The sequence below is a fragment of the Aplysia californica genome, unplaced genomic scaffold (genome assembly GCF_000002075.1).
Source record: "Aplysia californica isolate F4 #8 unplaced genomic scaffold, AplCal3.0 scaffold00384, whole genome shotgun sequence".
In the NCBI taxonomy this organism is placed as follows: Eukaryota; Metazoa; Mollusca; class Gastropoda; order Aplysiida; family Aplysiidae; genus Aplysia; species Aplysia californica.
The window spans coordinates 378,266-386,256 of record NW_004797654.1 but is presented as its reverse complement, the minus strand read 5'-3'; the positions used below and the strand labels follow the sequence as shown (position 1 = coordinate 386,256).

At 40.4% G+C, this 7,991-nt stretch overlaps 1 protein-coding gene across 2 annotated transcripts in view; it reads left to right on the top strand.

Annotated features, from left to right (window-relative positions):
• The window catches only part of LOC101860832, a 182,114-nt gene that overhangs the window by 138,289 nt on the left and 35,834 nt on the right, over positions 1-7,991 (top strand). The window lies entirely within an intron of this gene.

The window sequence follows — 7,991 nt, the reverse complement described above, 5'->3', positions numbered from 1 at the left end:
TTAACGCGTTTTATGTCCATATAAAAATGTACTTTTTAAAGGGAATTTTACTGGAACACGTTAACCAAGGGCTCAAATAAAATGTAGATTCCAAGGATACTGTAATTTGGGAAGTCATCAAACTTTGGTGGTAATTTTTTCTCTAATTTTACCTGTGACAGCAGGCGACCCCTACCTTCTTTAACTGCAGAATTCCCAACTTCTATTCAGGGCAGATTAGATGAGTATTTCTTTTTCTAAAGAAAGGTAAACTGTTAGGGTTCATGATTATAGCATAAAATACATATATGCCCAAAAATTGACGAGCGCCTGATCCCACTGCGTAGTGACACGTATTCAGTTCGGTTGGTCCAAAGTATAAAAGATTGCAAGATTGTAAGTTTAAGGGTTTAACAGCCCTTTTAACACGATTAGGTTATTCAAGAGGCAGGATGTCCAGCTTTAACGTCCATCTAACACAAGACCGGGGTAACTTGATCGAGAGTCTTGAAAACTCTACAAAACAACCCGAGTCCAAGGACTCTCTGTCTAGCCTACGAATCGGGGCCGTGCACTACATGGTCCAGCATGAAATCAACTGAGCTAGCATTGCAGAGTTACAGAAGCCTGCCTTCTAGATAATGGTAATAGTGGTAATTAAGGCAATAAATTGAGTCTGAAAAATACAGGCTTAACACCTTTTGGTTGTTTTGAGAAAAAAGCAAAGAGACAGCTGGACTTTAGCGTTACAAGTAATGACAAGTAAGTAATACACAACCGAGTTTAAGAAATTTATTTATGATCATGACTCCGATTGAAAGTCATTAGATTGTTTCATTCAAACGCTTTGTTGTGTAGTGTCCTGTTGTGTGAGTAATCTTACTATTAACTTTATTTCTGGTAAAATATGATTTAGCCTTATTTTGTGAATCGTTCAAATATTTCCCTCAAAGGGGGAATTGGTGTTGTGCCCGGTGATAGGAGAAAACGTAAGCGATTAGAAGATGACAGTCACTGCCATCAGTGGGATCCTAAGCCTAGTGATTAGACTACCAGGCTCGTAATCGTCAGATTGCAGGTTACGAGGTTTGAGCCTCAGTTAAGTCCAATGTTGTGTTCTTTGGAAAGGCACTTTACACGAATATCCCATTTGGTTTGGTCCTTTCGGAGACGGACGTTGAACTCTGTGGTTTTCCCATGTAAATAACCTGATAGTGTAGATAGGGTCGTTAAGCCTATATCATTTCACATTTTTTCAGACAGTGTAATCAGTGCCAGAGAATTACTGAAAATTCCAAGACAGAGAAGTAAGTTAGAAAAATGTCGCATCTAGACTTAACCATGAACAATAATACAAACATCGCGAAAACAGATATTGAGCTTTGTCAGACCCCTGTCTGACATAAAGACTCCCTTGGGGCTCTCGTGACTAGAGCTTAAGGTGTTGGCCCCTCATTCAAAGGTCCCGGGTTCGAATCCGGTTAGCGACCGAAAAAATGTCCTGCTCTCCTGCAATGTTCTGTCGTCTGCTTTTGTCTCCTCTTTCTGCCCCCACCCTCTCACCTCCTTTGCCCCCTCATCTTGGCTCCTGACTCCTTCTGCAGCCTTTCTACTACTGCTACTCCTTGGCTCCTTCTTACTGCTGTCTTTCAGCCACGCCCCTGATATTTTGGTAGGAAAGATCTACACCTAGCCTTCTCGGACAAGGGCGAAAAATCTTGGAGGGCCCGTGTGCAAGTTGCGCACGTTAAAGATCCCTTTGTGGCCTAAAACCGATAAGAATAGGCTTTGGCCGCCACCCTGGCAAAAATCCAAAATTTCCTACCAACTGAAAAAGTTCAATGTGTCCCTCACGCTCATATGACCTTACACAGATGCGAGCGCCGTAAAACTTGTGTAGGTAGTCCTTCGTTGCCGAAGATGACGATGAATCCTGCAGCTCATCTGTGGCTGCGCTTGTGGCTGTGCAATTCGATCCTGGATGAACAATGTCTGATGCAGTGGGGACACTGGAATGTCGGGGTTGTGGTGGTTGGCTTATGTCTCCTTTCTCTTCTGATAGTCAGCTTCTCCCTATAGTTTGTATCGCTGTTTCTGCTAGCAATACGGACAGCTCTGCGCCAGGTGTTCCCAAAAAAGACTCCCTGGGAGATATTCGCGCCAAACAACGTGTGGTCCAAGCCTCCAGAAGCTGTGATAAGTCAGTCACCGAAAAGACCGCCTCTGTAACCCAGTCTCCGACCTCACAGGTCAACGACATTTAAAAATCAGAGATTCCGTATAATTTCTGTGTTCTGTGGATACCTGAGTAATATTCACGAATTTTATTAATTCATGATACTATGATTATATTGTCTTTTTTGAAGTTGGACAGAACGGTATAAAAAAAAAAAACCAGTGTTGGGTGTGGAAGACCATAGTTTGGTTCCTGTGTGGGGATATTTGTTTCGAAGTGACTATTTCTCCGAACGTTCGAGAAAATAAAGCTGAACTCTATTTCTCCGAACGTTCGAGAAAATAAAGCTGAACTCTATTTCTCCGAACGTTCGAGAAAATAAAGCTGAACTCTATTTCTCCGAACGTTCGAGAAAATAAAGCTGAACTCTATTTCTCCGAACGTTCGAGAAAATAAAGCTGAACTCTATTTCTCCGAACGGTTTCCGACCTCGAGATTTTTTGGGGTATTTGCGAGAGTTAGACGTCATCCTTTCATCCTTTCATCCTTTCATTCTGCCGTTCTGCGAGGACAGGAAAGAAGCATTTTTTGCATCAAAATCAATTTCAAGAGCTATAGATTTTTAAATGTCTGAATATTCAGATACTTTAGATGTGGTTGGGACAACGTTCCCGGACTATAGTGTATACTTCATTTGAAAATACCTTCTAAAGGTACTGCGAGAAAACAAGATTGCCCGACCTTGGCAGTAAGCTATTTTCCACTTAGTCACCCAGCAAATACTAATATCCTTCATGTAAAAAAAAAATCCCTCCTCGCCCCCCCCCCCCCCCCACACACACACCTTATACATACACACAGACACACAAACACACATACACATGACCACCTCCTAATTTATCTTAATAGTGTCAAGGGGGGCTTAAAAACACCGTCATCTAAAACGATAGTGACATGTAAGTGCTTCCTTTGCGTCTTTCTAAAGTTTTACTAATTCAAATACCATCAAAGGCGACAGTTATCATGAAGTGAAACAATTTAGTGAAGTTCCAAACTCAGCTGAGCTTTACGAACAGAGCAAAAGAAAGGAGTAAGATGTTTGAGTGTTTGATGGGGGTGGGAAAGGGAGGGGGTGTTCAAAACAACGTATTTTCTTCTCTTTTTCAACTTTGCTATTGCCGAACCCAAACTACGTTACACTATAGCTATAAATATCATACCCTAATGAAAGTTGGAATATTTTTTTAGTAGGCCACCACACCTGCTAATTTTCTCAAACTCATTTCGCACAGTTAGTTGTGATACCTAGCCTATACGTCTAAGATTATCGCTTCCTTCACAACGGTAAGTAATACATCAACTCTGACCTCTTTAAATCTTTTTTTTTCATTTAGGTATTTTTACACATCCCAACAACACAATTTAGATTATTCAGTTGGCAGACTTCTGACCCTGCCTGCCAGGACCAACCCTGGGCCGAGAGGGACACAAAACCCCAACAGAAAAACCGTTGAGAAACACGATCATTTTTCTCCACACAGGAAGCGAACTCGGACTACTGCGTGCGATAGCAGCTAACCGCTACACTACAGACCGGTAATTCTTACCTTACTGAAACTGAAACATACTGAAATAGTATATCTCTTCCCAACCACGGGCCTGGTACAGTCAAAATTTTAAATCTAAGTCTTTTGTTAAAATTTTCTAAAACAATTGATGCCCAAATCCCGTTCTGTTCTTCTTCGCATTCGGTCAGTTTTGCGGCCGCTGAAAAGACTAGGATCGATACCCCGTAATGCCTCATTGGCCTCACTACTTCCGGTCAATTTGACCTACTTCTCACGTCACGCAAAGTAAAGGATTTCCCTGCGCTGACGCGTAAAGGAAGATGACATGAGATAACGTCTAACCCATTAGTTTTGCTCTACCTTCTCCCGAATGCCGCGTAAATCAAAAATTGCTAATGTACTTTCTTCAGCCCTACACTCACGAGAGAAAGGAATAAGTGAAAATCACAACGGTCATTATATTTTTGCATGAGTCTCATTAGCCTCAGCAGAAGCCACAAGTCATCTTAACCTCACTCCTTCAAGTTTTTTTCTATTTCGTGAGAAATATTCTCCTCTGCGTCAGACATTGACGGACGAGCTATTTGTTGCACAAGCTAACTTGATAGACAATTTTGATTCCCCACTAGTTATGTAACAACCTAACTTTGCTAGAAAGATTATGAACTCGGCTCCTCTTCTTAGGAAATCATTCTCTGTATGCTGTTCATGAAGTGGAATAATACCTGAAGGGATAAGTGGTTTTATAATATGTTTCCCGCCCCAATCGACTCGCTATAGATCAGTTCTGGGACGGTCTCCTAAGCTTCGCCCTGTCTTTGAGGACCACCACGGGCTATAAAAAAGCACCTAAAAAAGACCACTAAATCCCCCCGCAGAAAGTTGAAGACAGTCGATATGTGTCTTAGGACACACCGCATAATATGCAAAATATTTAGCGGGTTCTGTGCAGGTTTGTCTATTTTTTCTACTTCTTCTATTTCATCTGCTTCTTCTTCCTCTTCTGCTTCCAATACTGTTCCTCTTCTGTGTTTAATCTTCTCTCTTTCTCATTAATTGAAAAAGATCACTTTGGGCAAGACAATACATCTAACGAGAGAGAGAGAGAGAGAGAGAGAGAGAGAGAGAGAGAGAGAATAAGAAAGAAAGAAAAAGAGAGAGAGAGAGAGAGAGAGAGAGAGAGACAGACAGACAGACAGAGAGAGAGAGTTTTTATAGGTCAAGTGTGTTTGTACATACGTACCGTTGTAACTCCATCCAACCCCCCCCCCCCCCCCCCACGAAAAACACAAAAAAACAACAAGACCTTTCTCTGAAACGACCAGCAATAACATGTTCACGAAATTGATTGTATCGATCTGATGACGCTAATTTTTCGACATTGAAGGGTCGTCAAAATTATATTTGTATGTATGCTGTGCACATGCTGTTGGAACCCTAATTTCCCCTGGGGTGTAGAAAGAAAGAAGAGCTTTTTGTTATTTTTGCTCTCTTTTTACGTTATCGCCTGTATCTCATTTAGAGTTGAGCTCAAACTTCAAACTCAAACGAATACTGTCCCCGTTATGGGAAAAGAAAACCTGTTCGATATCTGCTTACTAGAACACACAAGGATGGTATGTGATAGTAAGATCCACTTCTACGGCATCGTGTGGTAAGGTAACAAATTGTACAGTAAGATACGGTTAGAAGTTATTATGGTTTTGCGTGGTATTGTATTGCAGGGTATGGTATAGCATTAAAATAGAATATATGTATGTTAAGGCATGGAAGATATTGTATGCTGTGGTGTGGAATGATATGGGTTTAAACCGCATAGAGATATTCGAGATTCCAATTTATTGTGCAGCTTAAGAGTTGCGTTTCCAAGAGTTTTAATGTTCTGTAAACCTCTTTTTCCCAACCTCTTACACTTTACAAACATACCCGTCATTGCACATTTGTCACCCCTCCCCCTTTTTCCACGTTGAAGCAGTCCGCTGGCCAAATAATCTATATTAAATCGACATGAACCTGGGCATGTGCAAATGCATTCAACCTCCGTAATGAAAATAGATATTTAAGTTTCATCTATTTCCATGAATAAAATGTGTTGGTCCTGTATCGCACTTGGAGAAACCTCAGCCTGTTTTGTTGTATACTAAATGATGCCTATGTTTAGCCCCCGTTGACACAATTTAGATTATTTAAGAGGTGGAATCCGAACCTGTCAGCCAAAGATAATCTGGTCGGTGGGAGGGGGGGGGGGATACAACGTTCCAGCAAAAAGACGGGGATGCTCAATAAAAAATGTCGCCACACGGGAATAGAACTCCTGTCCTTTGCGTGCTACGTGGAACCGCTACACCACAAACATCGGTACCCCGATTGTTAATCCTTTAATTTTAACCGGACAATCAAAAGACAATCAAAGCAACCTCTCAGTCTCTCCCTGTTTTCTTCACTCCAGATGGTGACAACTTTTTAATAGGCTTTAAAGATTTTAATTTGGGTTTGTACTTTGGTAATAAAAGAGACATACAATGATCAGAGTTTCCTATTCGAGGTAGAGAGATACATGTAGGAGGCATTAGAAACATTTACATAACAATGGTCAATAGTTTTGTCCTCACGGGTTGGTACATTAACATATTGGTGGAAAGTGGGGAGGGCAGAAGTTAAAGAGCATTTGTTAAAATCCCCAGTGATTTCTATTACACCGTCAAGACAAGAAGACGGTTGTTCGTGAATCATTTCGACCAAAGTGTCCGTGGCAACTTTATCATTGGCTTGTGGTGGAATATAAACAATGTTAGTTGTTATCTTAGGAAATTCCCTAGGTAGATAATACGGGCGAGTAACAACAGGTAGACATTCAATATCAGGTGTACACAGTTGGAGTTTAACATGAATATTATTACGACTACACCACTTCTCGTTCACATACAAACACACTCCTCCGCCTCGTTCTTTGTTTGAGTCAATCGTCCTGTCACAACGGACCAGATGGAATCCGTTAATGTCCACACTGTTAGTAGAAACACTGTCCTTGAACCACGTCTCGCTAAAACAAATAAGCGAGGCCTCTCTATACTCGTGCAGAAACCTAACATTTGCACAGAGTTCATCCATTTTATTATTTAGTGACCTTGCATGCATTACCAGTTACGATAGAAGGTAAAAAAACGGTTTAAAAATTCTTCTTCTCGCTCTCGAACGTACTCATCCCTTCCTTTCCCGTCTACGTGGTCTCACTTCACGGAGTACAACGACTTTGAAAACACTGTTTCTGTTTGCCGGTCTAAGGCGTTTTAACATGGCTGAACTGTAGGTCTGTCTCAATGGTGGGGCTTCACTCAAATTCAAAACACTGGACTGGTGAATTTGCACTGACACACTCAAAACAATTAAAAACACAAGAAATATGGCACAACTGAAAGACTTAAGATCCATATTAATAAATAAGTTATCACAAGACCGTGTAAAAATTGAGTAAGCGTAAAAATTTATCCAAAATACGGAGATCTGTAAAAGCCTCGTCGCCACTGAGCAGCGCCGAAACAAGCGTTTCGAAACCTGGTAACCTTATGTCAGTCAAAAATAAAAATGAAATATTAGATTAAATGTTTCTTTTTTTTTTTCTTAAAAAATTTTCATCAACAAATTATTAACAAACTGAAAACAAACGGGATGAAGTTTCTGGGTTTTTTTTTTAAAACGTCTCAATCTCAACTCCAATAACATTAAATCTATTTTTTTTTTTTTTATTTAAAGTATGAACAAACAAAGAAGAAACAGATAAATAAACAAAAGGAAACAAATCAATGAGCATGCTGGAAACAAACAAGATGAAGTTTCTGTAATTGTAAAACAATAATCTCATACTCCAGTCACATACTGTTTTAAACACACAAACAAGCAAACAAAAAAACAAACAAGGAAAAGAAACGAGATAAAGTTTCTAAAAAGCAAAAGTCTCATACCCTAGCCACACATTATCTAAAACAAACAAACAACAACAAAAAACAAACAAATAAACAGCAAAACAAAAGTCTCATACCCAGGTCACATGAAGCCAGGAGCCGAGGACTGGAAGGACACAGATCAATTTCCCATCATGCCTCATTGACCCGCTACTTCCGTTTTAAGTTCACCTCAACCAGTGCTCTCCCTTCCTCCCTTTCGTTTGTCTCTTTCTTTCTTTATCCTTCTGTATCTTTATTATCTCTCTCACTCGCTCTCTCTTTCTGTTTCTTTCCCCACGTCTCTCTCTCTCTCTCTCTCTCTCT